We start from the raw sequence: 12,555 nt of genomic DNA, 5'->3' as shown, positions 1-12,555 counted from the left end.
TGCATTTTTAAGCGGTGTGAGGTACATTCACATGGTTATGCAACCATCGCCACACCACCCGTCTCCAGAACTTTCTCATCTTCCCAAACTGGAAAACTCTGTTTCCGTTATACCCTAGCCCCCCATTCCCTTCTCCCTTCCCCCCCAGCCCCTGGCAAGCACCATTCTACTGTCTGTCTCTGAATTTGACTGTGCTGGGGTCTCATGGGAGGGAGACCATTCAGTGCTCGTCTTTTCTGAGTCTGGCTTCTGTCACTTAGCAAAATGCCCTCCAGATTGACTCCTGTGATGGCATCCTGCAGAATTTCCTGCCTCTTGAAGGCTGAAGAACATCCCACTGTATGGATATACTGTATTTTTGTTTCTCTATTTGTTTGCCAATGAACATTTGAGTTGTTTCTATCCTGCCTACCGGCTAGTGTGAATAATACTGCGATGAACAGGGACGTAGAGGATCCACTTGAGGCTCCCTTTCCAGTTCTTTGGGGTGAACACCCAGAAGCGGAATCACTGGATCACAGGGTACTTCTATTTTTTAATTTTTTTGAGGAACTGCCATTCTATTTTCCATAGTGGCCTCATCATTTCACATTCCCACCGACCGTGTAGGGGGGTGTTTTCTTGTTTTCTGCCTTCTGTGGTTTTGGGGGGGGTACTTATATGTGTTGATGGTGAGAGGCAGGGGAAAGGGGGCAGCAGAGCCCCATGACCCTTCAACTCTGCCCACGGCCAGTGAGTCAAACTCTGGTTCCACTCACCCTCCACTTGCCAGCCCCCCATCCCTGAATCCCAAGCCCACGCACAGTTCAACTTGCTTACATATGAGGTCAACAGCCAGACACGTCCCTGCACTGTCTCCAGCAGCACTCGTCCAGGACAGCCCCCGTCTCTGAATTTACCTCAGCTTTCTCCGAAGTCCAGAGAAAGTCCACCTGCAGGAAGATAAAATTCATTGCTAAGCACAGGCTCCCAGGTGCCCCCAAAACAGGGCAAATGAAGCCATAGTGAAGAAAAACACGTCCTGTCAGGTCTTAGGTATTTTTTGAGAGTCACCAGGCTGAAGCCTATTGTTTATTCGTGTTGAGTGTACATATGTGTGTAGGGCGGGTGAGGGGGAACTGGAGCAATGGTTTGTGGCTTCCTCTTTCCTAGGCCAACAATGAGCGACTTCTGGCAACCAAAGTCAAAAATACTCAAGCGTGCAGGGCAAAGAAGAAACATTTACTATGTTTAGATTAAAACACCTCCTACGTTCCCTTGTAGCAAAAAGAGGGTTTGGGTATTTCCAGAGCAGTGTTTTTCAAATTTAGGTGCGTCTGAGTCACCTGGAAGATTTGTCTGAAACAGACTATTGGGGGGTGCCTCCATCAGTTAGGCATCCGACTTCTGATTTCGGCTCAGGTCATGATCTCGTAGTTCGTGAGTTTGAACCCCGTGTCGGACTCCATGGTGAAAGTGTGGAGCCTGCTTGGGATTCTCTCTCTCTCCCTCTCTCTCTGTCCCTCCCCTGTTCAGACTCTCTTCTCTCAAAATAAATACACAAACTTAAAAAAAATCTTATTGAGATTATTGAGCCTTACGTACAGAGTATCTGATTCAGTGGGTCTGACGTGGGGCTTGAGAATTTGCAACACGCTTCTGTGTGGTGTTGGTGGGGCCAGCCCGCTGACCGCAGTCTGAGTAGCAAGACACCCAAAGGTCTACAAAGTCTGCGATCTGAGTCCTGATACGGGGCAGGATAAGCATCCTGATGGCTGATACGTTCCCAGGCTGGGAGGCGGAGCTGGCTGTAAGGGGAACTTAAGACCCAACAGAACCCTTGAGGGCAGAACCAAGATGTGTCCTTTGGGAGGTTAACAGCCTGATTCACTCTCTCAAGAAACTGACTGGATCTGTCAGCGTACTTACACCTCGGATTTACAAAATGTTTTACAGTTTACAGAGCATTTCACCTCTGCCCTCTCACCCGTCTTCACTACAGCCCTGTTATTTCCCCCATTTTAGGGAGAGGACACTGCGGCCCAGAGGGATGGAGTGGCTTGCCCAAGAATCCAGGTCCTCTGTGTTTCTCCCACCCGCAGGGAGCCTCTGGTCTCCTAAGACAGAACAGCACACACACAAATGGCTACGGCTCAAGGCAGTGCACAGTGGTCCTGTGAGCCTCCCTCACGCTCACACTTAATGCAGGTTTGTTCTTTTCATTCCATACACATCCTCTGTGGGAGAGCATCCCTCTGTGGTTTCAAGCCCACCTGCACTCTGACGACTCCAGACCTCCCACCAGGCAGACAGTGGACGTAACCAGCTTCCTGCTGCCTCACAGGACGTGCTTCATGAAGCCCAGCCCCCTTCCATCATTTTCTGCACTGATCTGCTCTTGGATGGGGCATCTCTACTTGCCCAGATGAATGACCTTTGGCTATCTTTCCTCCTCGTCATCCAAATCATCCAGTAAATTACCCAGTTCTACCATTTTCAACTCCTAAACATTCCTCTTCAGTTCCTACACCACTGCCCTGGCTTGGCTTGGTCAAGACTTCACCCCCGGAAGCAGTACAATGGCCTCCTATTGGATTTCCTAGCTCCATCTTACCACTCTTAAAGCTATCCTCTCAAATAAAATCTAACGTAAACATTCTTACTTCAACTCCTTCAGCGGCGCTCCAATCATCCATCCATGCATCCACGCAACCATGCTTTTATGCATCCATCCATCTGTCCATCCATTCACTTATTCATTCATACAGCAGATACTTACTGAGTATCTATTGTAAGAAAGGCACTGCACTAGACACGGTCACTTAGTGAAACTCAAGTTGCTTTTACTCTCATGAGACAGTGGAGAAGCTAGTGGGACCAGCTCCTAAAGGGAGCACAGAACTTTAAGGGAGCTCATGGGAGGTAACCTGATCCAGCCAGAGAAGCCTTCCTGAGCAGCAAAGTTAGACTAAGACAGAAGACGGGGGAAGGGCTGCCCAAGCAGAGCCGAGTTTCTGCCTGTGGAAACAATGTGTGCAACAAACCAAATGTGAGAGAGACAAGGGGCACGTTTGGGGAACTGAAAGTGGCTTGGCATGACTGGGTCTAGGTATGAGGAAGCATGGGCAGAGAGGGGACACAACGAAGCTGCAGAAACTGACAACCGATTAGAAGGGAGGTGGGGGGCAGGGACCCAGTCAGGGACAAATCCGAAATGTTCCTTAGTGCTTGGTCCTTATAAACCCTCAAAAATTGTAGCAAAGTGGATGGACCTCGAGGGTGTCATGCTAAGCGAAATAAGTCAGGCAGAAAAGGATAGATACCATATGTTTACATTCATAGGTCTAACAGGAGAGACCTGGCAGGGGACCATGGGGAGAGGAAGGGGGAAAGAGAGCGGGGGAGAGTGAGGGACACAGATCAAGGGAGACTACTGAATACTGAAAACGAACCATGGACTGAAGGGGGAGGGGGAGGGAAGGAGGGGGTGATGGTCATGGAGGGGCACGTGTGGGGAGAAGCACTGGGTGTTATATGGAAACCAATTTGACAATAAACTATTAAAAAATTGTTCGATGGATGGATAGGTGCAGAGGTAGGTGGGTAGATAGGTGAATGGGTAGATAGACGGGTCAGTGGATGAGTAAATGAATGTATGAGGGGGTAGACGGATAGATGAAAAAGTGAATGGGTAAATAGATGGATGAAGGGGTGGGTGGATAGGTGGATGGATGTGGAAACAGATAGTTGGGGGGCACCTGGGTGGCTCAGTCGGTTGAGTTTTCAGCTTCGGCTCAGGTCATAATCTCACCATTCAGGGGTTTGAGCCCCACATCAAGCTCTGTGCTGATAGCTCAGAGCCTGGAGCCTGCTTTGGATTCTGTGTCTCACTCTTGCTGCCCACCCCCTGCTCACTCTCTGTCTGTCTGTCTCACTCTCTCAAAAATAAATAAACATTAAAAATTTTAAAAATAGCTAGATGGGTGAGGGGTAGACAGATGGATGGGTTAATGGGTAGAGAGATGGTTGGCTGGCTGAGCGGATGGTAGATGGGTTTGAGGTTGGGTGCTGGGACAGTGGGGTGTCATTAATAGAAAAGCAAGGAGGAAGGATCACTGTGCTTTCCTCTTCAGAAGCCTGGCATCTGCTCAAGCCTCCAGAACTGGTCGGAGGGTCTAGCTTCTGCACTCAGGTCTTATCACAGCCAGCCTTGCCTTCTTCCAGTCCCTGGTGACAGGTACCCCCAGCAAGAAATTACACCTTGCCAGAAGGGTCCCTTTTCTACCTGGTATCCATAGGAAACTTCCTTCTCAAAAATCAAGGGATACTGTGGATGCAAAAGCGTTCTGTAAATGGGAAAACGTAGACAGAATGGGAGAACCAAGCCTCATTGGCCAAGAGGGCGTAACACGCCAGGCACATTTCTGCACATCCATTCCCTTTCAATACCAGTCTCATCAGTACTCATTTTACAGATGGAAAAATTGAGGCTCAGAGAGATGAACCAACCTGCTTACGATTCCACAGTTACGATGTGGTAGGCTAGGTTTTGTACTCAGACTGGCCCACACTCAGTGTCATGTTCTCTTTCTGTCTATCACGATGATCGCTGAGCAGCCACCCTCCATCCTCAGGTTTCGCCAAGCTCCAGTCCTCAGATGCCACCATGAGGGCCACCAGGCCTACTCCTGGGCTAGATCCTCCACATCCGGCAGGTGTCTGCCAGGTCCACCATTTCCTCAACACCCAAAGTGCACCCTGTCTGTGGTTGCCCAAGGGGTGGGGGGCAGGGCAGAGAACGGACGCAAGGAGTCTCTGCATCCACCTCAAACACTTCATCGTCGGGGCGCCTGGGTGGCTCAGTCGGTTAAGCATCCGACTTCAGTTCAGGTCGTGATCTCACGGTTCATGACTTTAGGCCCCGCGTCGGGTTCTGGGCTGACAGCTCGGAGCCTGGAGCCTGCTTTGGATTCTGTGTCTCCCTCTCTTGCTGCCTCTCCCTGCTCATGCTCTGTCTCTCTGTCTCTCAAAAATAAATAAACGTTAAAAAACAAAAACAAAACACTTCATTGTCCAGCTAAGAAACCCACAGACTACACACAAAACAACCACCAGCTAAAAGCAAATCTTTCTACAAGTGCTCGTCAGCACAGAGGAAGGTCTTCCAGGACTTTAACGACCCAGAAAAATTAGCCCTGGAAGGAAGGAAGCGCCTTCTGACGCAAGCTGAGAGCGTCCCGCACATTCCCAGCCAGCAGCAGAGGTGCCGACGCTGGCGCTGGGCTGGCACATAAACAGTGATCTAATCTGTCGCCGTTTCTTCCGTGTGCTGCACACAGACACGCACACACACCGTTACTCATGGAGCCCCGAGCCCGCGGAGCAAGGAGTTTCCTGCGCGCCCAGCTTCCCGTCCCTTCAGCTGGTCACACTGCCACAGGCTTTCAGAGGCTGACATTTCCCTCCAGGACAGGAGTAGAGATCAGGCGGCAGCCTTCCTTCGTCCCATCTTGCTCCCAAAGAGCCTCACTCCAGCCACAGCGACAGGGAGGAGATGTCATTTCTAAAGTCCCTGTGACTGAAAGTTCAGTCCCATCTGGGCTCAGGCAGTCGCTCTGAGGCAGGTGTGGCCCACACTGCTATCCCATTTCACAGCACCTGACGCCCAGAGAGCCAAACCCAATTGCTCAAGTGCGCACGGTAAGTCGGGTGGGTCTGAATCCAGAACCCAGGCATCACGGCACTAATTTGCAGCCTTCTAAGCTCTTTTGACCACCAACCGTAGCAAGAATACATTTGACATTGTCACCAAGCATGCACAAACATCACACACACACACGCACACGCACGCACGCACGCACGCACGCACGCACACACACACACATGCCTGTAGAGAAAAAAACTTCCCCAAAGCCATACTTACCCCACTACTTGTAACCTACTCCGATCATTTCTATGCTAAATTGATTTCCTGACCCACTAATGAGTCACGATCCTCAGTTTGGAAACAGCTGGTCTGATTCCCCCGCCTGTTCAGCCTCCAGACCCCAGGAAGGCGAAGGTCTCTGCCACCAGGTGAAGAGCAGGCAGGGAGCGGCAGCAAAGGGGGAATCTGGGTCTTCTGTGACTATCTGCTTGGTCGAGCTCTGCCCTCAACCTCCCAGAGCCGGGCTTCCTCCAGCCGCTCTGGAGAGGCCTGGGGGAGGAGACTGGAACCACCTTGCCGGACCTGGGGGAGGCCCTAAGCAGGCCACTCCGCAGCGGGACTGCACTTCCCCTCCAGAGATTTCCCACAGACCACACCTCCCAGCTCCGTCTAGAAAATCCCAGCTGGAGGCTGCCCATTCCTGAGCTGAGGCAGAATCATGTGAACTCCGATCTGGTATCAGGCTGGGCGGTTGCCGAGAAACCCTTGCCTGCCAAGGATGAGAGCAGGGGGGGACCGCTCCCTCCACACATCGCATCCTCCAAATACTCCCACAGACCCCAGGGGGCGGGGAGAGACCTTGCCAGGAGCTTGAAAGCCTGAGTTAGGGGCAAGAGGCCTGGGGAGTCCGGAGGGTTGCAGGAGGGGCTGAGCGCACTAATTCTACCCATCAAAGCACCTTGAGCATCCGCAAGATACCAGGAGAGGAGGTACAGGGTGTTGAGCCCCTGCCCCAGGGGTCCTTGCTTGGGCCGTTCAGACAAGCCAATGCTCAGGTCTCGAATATACTGTGGACAGCGGCAAGAACCATGGGACAGAAAGCCAGGCCCGGGGAAGGTGACTGTTTCCACCCCCAGCCCAGGCTGTCACCCTTCAGCCACCAACAACTCAACATTTGGGTCAGTGGGTCGCAACTCACCTAAGAACATACCTGGGGAACTTATAAAAATTAATGCTACTGCCCACGCCCTACCTCAGGTGAATTACATCGTCCTTCCTGGAGGTGAGGTGCCCGTGCCAATGTTTTTCAAAGGTCTCGGGACAATTCCAGTGGGCAGCCAGGTGGAGAAGCACTGACGTGCTGGAGGCAAGTTGGATCCTGTCCTACAGACGGAGAGAGCCAGGGCAACAGGGGAAGGTTCTGGGCTATGAATAAGGCAAGCATCGATGTTTTAAAAGAGTGTGGCCCAGAGCAGGGAGCAAGGACAGGGTTCTGGCTTCATGGGGTCTTCTCTCTCTCAGGAGCAGTTACTAAACTTACTCAGCACAGCAGGACTGGAAGACCCCCTGGAGGTTACGCACCCTAGCCCCTTCATTTCACAGATGAGGAAACAGGCACAGACGGGCAAATGCTCTAAACTTGGGCCTTACAGCTAAATGACAGAGCCGTGATTCTCAGCGCTGGGCTATTTTGGCCCAGCCTCCTCCCTTTCAGGTCATCTCCTCGGAAGCTGCTTATGGATGTTGCTGGAGCCTGAAAGCCAACGTCCACCATGCATGGGGGTCACTGAGAAAGTGCATTCTCCCTGCCCCGTTGGGTGATCTGGGAACTCATCCTCTCCAGAGGGCGAATCGCTATGGTCTTTTGGGGGGGGCCATTTTGGTAGGGAACTCAGAAAAAAATCCTCCTATGTTGGGCCTGGGCCCTCCAAGCAAATGCTTCTAGACACAGATGTTCTTCCTGAGCCGTGGAAGTGGGGCTGGCATTCCCAGATGTCACAGGAAGGAGCGCGTGGGTGAGGAGTGCAGGGTTGACTTAGCGGTGAATGCCTGACGACCCGGTGCACACAGGCCAGAGAGAATGCCTCTGGCGCCTACAGGGTGGCCTGGCCTAGCAGGACACGCACACGCGGGGGGAGGGCGTGCCTACTTTAGCCTTACTCAAGTGAGCTGAGCCCACATCTTCTGAGACGCCCACTCAGTAAGAGAAAAAGGAGCCCGTGCTGTGTTCTACTTCACTGCCAAGATTATGTCTTGGACCTAAAACAGAAAAGAAGGCCTAGAAAGCATGATAACACAAAGCATCAGGCAGGGGTCTGAGGGGCCCTAGGGACCCCATAACCTTGAGTGGCCCAAACCTCACTAAATAAGCCTACAACTAAGTACAAAGTAATGCGTGTGTAATAAAAACACAGCACAAGAGAAGCCCCCGGAGGCTTCCTTGCATCCAGACTTCTGTCCGTAAGCCCAAAAGGATAGCATCTTAGAGCTGCCACTGAACAGAGTGGGGAATTTAGGGAGGGGCAAGAATGCCCCAGCTCTGTGGGGTGCGGTAACCTCACAGGGGCTGCTTGGGGCCACCTCCATGGCTCCTTCCATCCCGGAAAGACACAGGATGTAAACGGCCAGGCCTCCACCTGAATCCACTGTCTCCATCTCTCAGCCCTCGGTGCCAGCGGTCAGGAAGCACTGTAGGCCCCCGGTGGAGTGGCAGCCCCAGGAGGCTGGACTGAGCGCTGGGCAGCCCTGTCTGCCCCCAGCATAAACATCTACTCCAACAACCTTGGCTCTGAGGGGCTGGTGGACTTTTCTGAGCCACTCTGGAGGCGGTTTTGAGAGCAAGAGGACCATAGGCCACAAGGTTCTCAGGCACCCTCTGGCCCACAGAATCCAGACAGTCTGAGACTCATCATAGGGAGGACTTCGGAGTCTGCCCTGAGCTGGTGGGACCATGCAAGCCCCCCGGCACATGGCAGCAATGTCCTGGGCACGGGAGGAAGGTTAAGAGCAGAGGCTCTGGGCCAGACTTTGCAGGCGAAATGTCTGGGCTGCCGACCACCGCACCCATTGCACCTCCTGAAGATCCTAGAGGGCTGTGCTTCTCAAATGCAGACATGAACAATGGAGCCACCTGTGAGGGGAGTGGGCTGTGGGAGAGCCTCTGGGCGCTTAGGCAGGCCAGAGGCACAGAAGGAGGCTGATGTGGGAAGGAAGGGAGAAGACTCCTTGCTCGGAGGCTGGCACTTCCTGGCCTCTTCCCCCTAGTCTTTAAGGGCATATTCCATTTCCCAGGGGAGCTTCAGCAAACCTGCACTAGTGTTCCCAGGCCCTGCCCTGCATTCACCGACTCCGAATCACGTAGGGATGAGGTCCTAGAGGCTGCACTCTGAGCATTGCCTTTGGGTTTTTCTGACACGCACCGAAGTCTGAGAACCACGGCTTTAAGGCCCAGCTTCTGCACACATCCCTCCTTGCGTTCTTTTCATCCTTCCTTGGCTAGCCTGAGGACTGTGACTGCCAGGGGGCTGGGATCAGGGCTCCTCATACAGAGAGAAGGTGGCCAATGAATTCTGAATGACAAACAGGCCCTGGACAAGGGGACGCCGGGTGGGTGCTTACATACTCAGAGTTACCACAATGTTCGAGGCTCTGTGTATCCCAGAGCATGCCTTGATGATGGCTCACAGCAACTCTGGAAGGTAAATATTATTATCCCGGCTTTACCACCAAAGACTCTGAGGGTCACAGGGCTGGCAGAGCTGAGATTTAAGTCAAGTCTAAATTCACTGTATTTTGGGGGGACTGGGGGGCTCAGTCAGTTACGCATAAGACTTCATCTCGGGTCTTGATCTCAGGGTTCATGAGTTCGAGGGCTGCTTTGGGTGAGCCCAAGCCCAGCTTCGGATGGACATGTGTCCAGCTACGAGCAAGCCCTGCTTCTCTCTTGGGCGAGTACCGCTTCTCTCTCTCTGCCCCTTGCTCACTTGCGCTCTCCCTCTCTCCCTCTCACACAAAGAAAGAAAAAGAAAAATTTTCTCTCTCCTTCTTTTTCTGCCCCCTCCCCTGCTCACACTCTCTCTTTCTAAAATAAAACATAGACACATAAGTAAATAAAATATTAAAAAATAGATGCATCGTATTTTAGTAACTATCAGTGCAATGCCCACCTCCACCTCCAGGAAGTCAGCCCCGTGAGGAGGGGGAGCTGGGTCTGTTTTGTTCTCTCTCAGGGAGAAGGTGGTTTGGCCCAAAATAAATGCCCAACAGAAATGTGTTGAATGCTTGCATGAATAAATGAATCCGAAATACACTTCTTTCTGCCGCCCAGTGTGGCTGAAATTAAAGTCAGGAGCTAACAGACTAGGGCAGAGACAGACTAGGGGATGAGGCCACAGGAAGAGGGTTGGCTTTGACTCCAGAGACATAGGTGGGTGACCACGTGTGAAAATGCATTATGGTGGAAACCTACCGGTGAAGAGAGACTTCGGTCTCTCTTTGGAGTGTCTGTGGTCTTTCTGAGAAGGTCTCAGCCGTCTGGGACATCCTTCCTGCTTGGAGCCAAAGCACAAACCACAGACCTGAAGGTTGCCATGGCGACTCCTGGGGCCTGCGGCCCTCTCTGGCTTCCCTGTCTCCCCACCCCAGGGCTCCAACCCATCTGCTAATAACCTAATCACGTAGGACAACACTCACTCCCTAAGCACCCACGCAGCTGCCCTCTCAAAAATAAACATATTTCTCCAGGGAACAGAGAGCTATGTAGATGCTCATTCTACTCAGCCCGGGCCACCTGCTAGAATCTACTTTTCTAAATCCGTGTTATCCTCTTCCTGGCTCCTCTGTCTCCAGGCAGAGGCAGTGCCTGGAGCCTCACGTTCTAGGGAAACGGATCCCAGAGAAGCCACTATCTAGGATGCCTGCTCCCTCATCCTGGAACTGGGCCCCGAGAAAGGGACTGTGGCCAAAACGGGCTCTGTGATAAGGCCCTCGTTTTGGATATCTGTTTTTCTGCTGGTCTTCTCCTTTGCAAAGATGATTTAAGTTGTCGCCATGGCACCCAGAAAATAAAAGGCAAAAGCAAAACAAAGAAAAAAGAAAAAAAAGGCTTTCAAGTTGTGGTAGAGTCGAGATGCTTTTCTCACTGAGAGACAGAGTCTAAGTCCCCTCCCCTTGAATGGCAGTGGGCTCTGTGACTACACGATCAATAGAATAAAGTGGAAGCCACACTGTGCTAGTTTCTGAAGAGACTGTAAACCTCCATTTCCTATCCCTTGGGATGGCTGCTCTTGAGACCTGGTCGCCATGCCTTGGGGAGGCCCACGCAGCCTCTTGGAGTGGCCCCACTGAGAGGAACCAAGACCTTGACCCTGGCCAACAGTCCCAGCTGGCAGCCAGGTTCAACTGGCTCCTCACATGAGCACGTGATCTCAGAAGAAGATTCTCTGGCCCCAGCTGGGCCATATCAGCTGATGCTGTAAGGAGCAGAGATAAGCCATCCACACCAAACCCTGCCCAAATCACGGATTCCAGAGCAAAATAGATGAGTCCTGTTATTTTAAGCAACTATCTTTAAGTTTTTATTAACATTTATTCGTTTTTTTTGAGACACAGAGTGAGACACAGAGTAGGAGCAGGAGAGGGGCAGAGAATCAATTCAAAACAGGCTCCAAGCTCTGAGCTGTCAGCACAGAGCCTGAAGCAGAGTTCAAACTCATGAACCATGAGATCATGACCTGAGCCGAAGTCGGACACCCAACCGGCTGAGCCACCCAGGTGCCCTTTAAGCAACTATCTTTACCCTAGTGTGTTCCAGAAAACTGGAACACAAGTATTCTTTTTCTCCAAAATCAGGTGAGGGCCTATCAAGTGCTGATCCATTCATGTGGTTATTTTAACTTTTATGACAACTTCATGAGGTGAATATAATAATCTCCATTTTTCCTATGAAATACTAAAGTGCAGAGAGGTAAGGTATCTTGTTTGGATAAAACCTAGTTTTCACTGTTTCCGTGAGTCTTCTCTCCCTACGGTGTGTGCCCATAAAGGTGCATCCTGATGGCAATAACAATATGCCTAGTTAACACTTACGGGGCACTGCAAGGCTTTCAAGGCGAGATCTTCACCTGTATGATCTCGTAACCACCCTAGGAAGTGGGCTCGACTATCATGCCCATTTCAAAGAAAGTCACACTGAGGCTTCAAAAGAAGGTAGCTGATTTGCCCAAGGTAATAGCCCTAATTAGAGGAAGAGCTGAGATTCGCACTCGAGTCACCTCGCTCTGGCACTGGGTTCTCAGCTGCAGAAGCTCTGGTCTAGAGCATCCGCACTGCTCCAGCTCGCTAAGCTTAGGAATCCTTTTTCCACCTTCTCTGTGGAGGCTTAGCTGAGGGGTGAACAAAGCAGCCTCACCGTCTCAGTTCTGGACCATTCTCACAGCTCTTGTGTTCTCTCAACCTCTCTTTGTGATGGCGTGGCCAGTACTATTTCCATTTCACAGAGCCCCCCCCCCCCCCCCCCCCCCCCCCCCCCCCCCCCCCCCCCCCGCCACAGAAAGCGACCTGCCTCTGACTCCAAATCAGTACTCCCTCTTCTTTTTTTCCACCTAAATCCCAAAGTGTCTTCCTATGCTGTTTGACCACCGTATCACTGTTCTCCAGCTTGCGGCCTACCCGGGTCCACGGATTGCCGGGGAGGGGGCCTTGCCAACCTGTCCCGGGGCTCCTTTGGCCAATGCAGGCAAGCTTTCCCTGTGCCTGGCACCTGCACTTTACCTAAAAGACACGGCGCAGACCTGGAGGAAGGAAGGGAAAGCCTGGCCCACGCTGGACCTTGGGTCCCCTGAGCTGTCGAGCTCTGGGAAATGAAAGGTTAGCGCTGTGTGTGTGTGTGTGTGTGTGTGTGTGTGTGTGTGTGTGTGTGTGTGTGTGTG

The 12,555-nt window shown here is 52.0% G+C and overlaps 1 protein-coding gene across 7 annotated transcripts in view; it reads right to left on the bottom strand.

The window, feature by feature from the left end:
• Positions 1–12,555, bottom strand: part of GPR68 (G protein-coupled receptor 68) — a 28,489-nt gene that overhangs the window by 6,236 nt on the left and 9,698 nt on the right. For 2 of the 7 annotated variants that reach the window (XM_029952010.1, XM_029952015.1), the window contains exon 2: positions 820–932. The gene's annotated coding sequence lies outside the window, so the exon portion shown is untranslated. Of the gene's footprint in view, positions 1–819; positions 1,091–5,902; positions 6,206–6,878; positions 7,010–10,094; positions 10,174–12,555 lie in introns of those variants that run through there. The other 5 variants (XM_029952011.1, XM_029952013.1, XM_029952012.1 and 2 more) reach the window with 5 other exon arrangements.

The sequence above is a fragment of the Suricata suricatta genome, chromosome 9 (genome assembly GCF_006229205.1).
Source record: "Suricata suricatta isolate VVHF042 chromosome 9, meerkat_22Aug2017_6uvM2_HiC, whole genome shotgun sequence".
In the NCBI taxonomy this organism is placed as follows: domain Eukaryota; kingdom Metazoa; phylum Chordata; class Mammalia; order Carnivora; family Herpestidae; genus Suricata; species Suricata suricatta.
The sequence above is the reverse complement of the archived record's forward strand: the minus strand, read 5'-3'. Positions and strand labels throughout refer to the sequence as shown.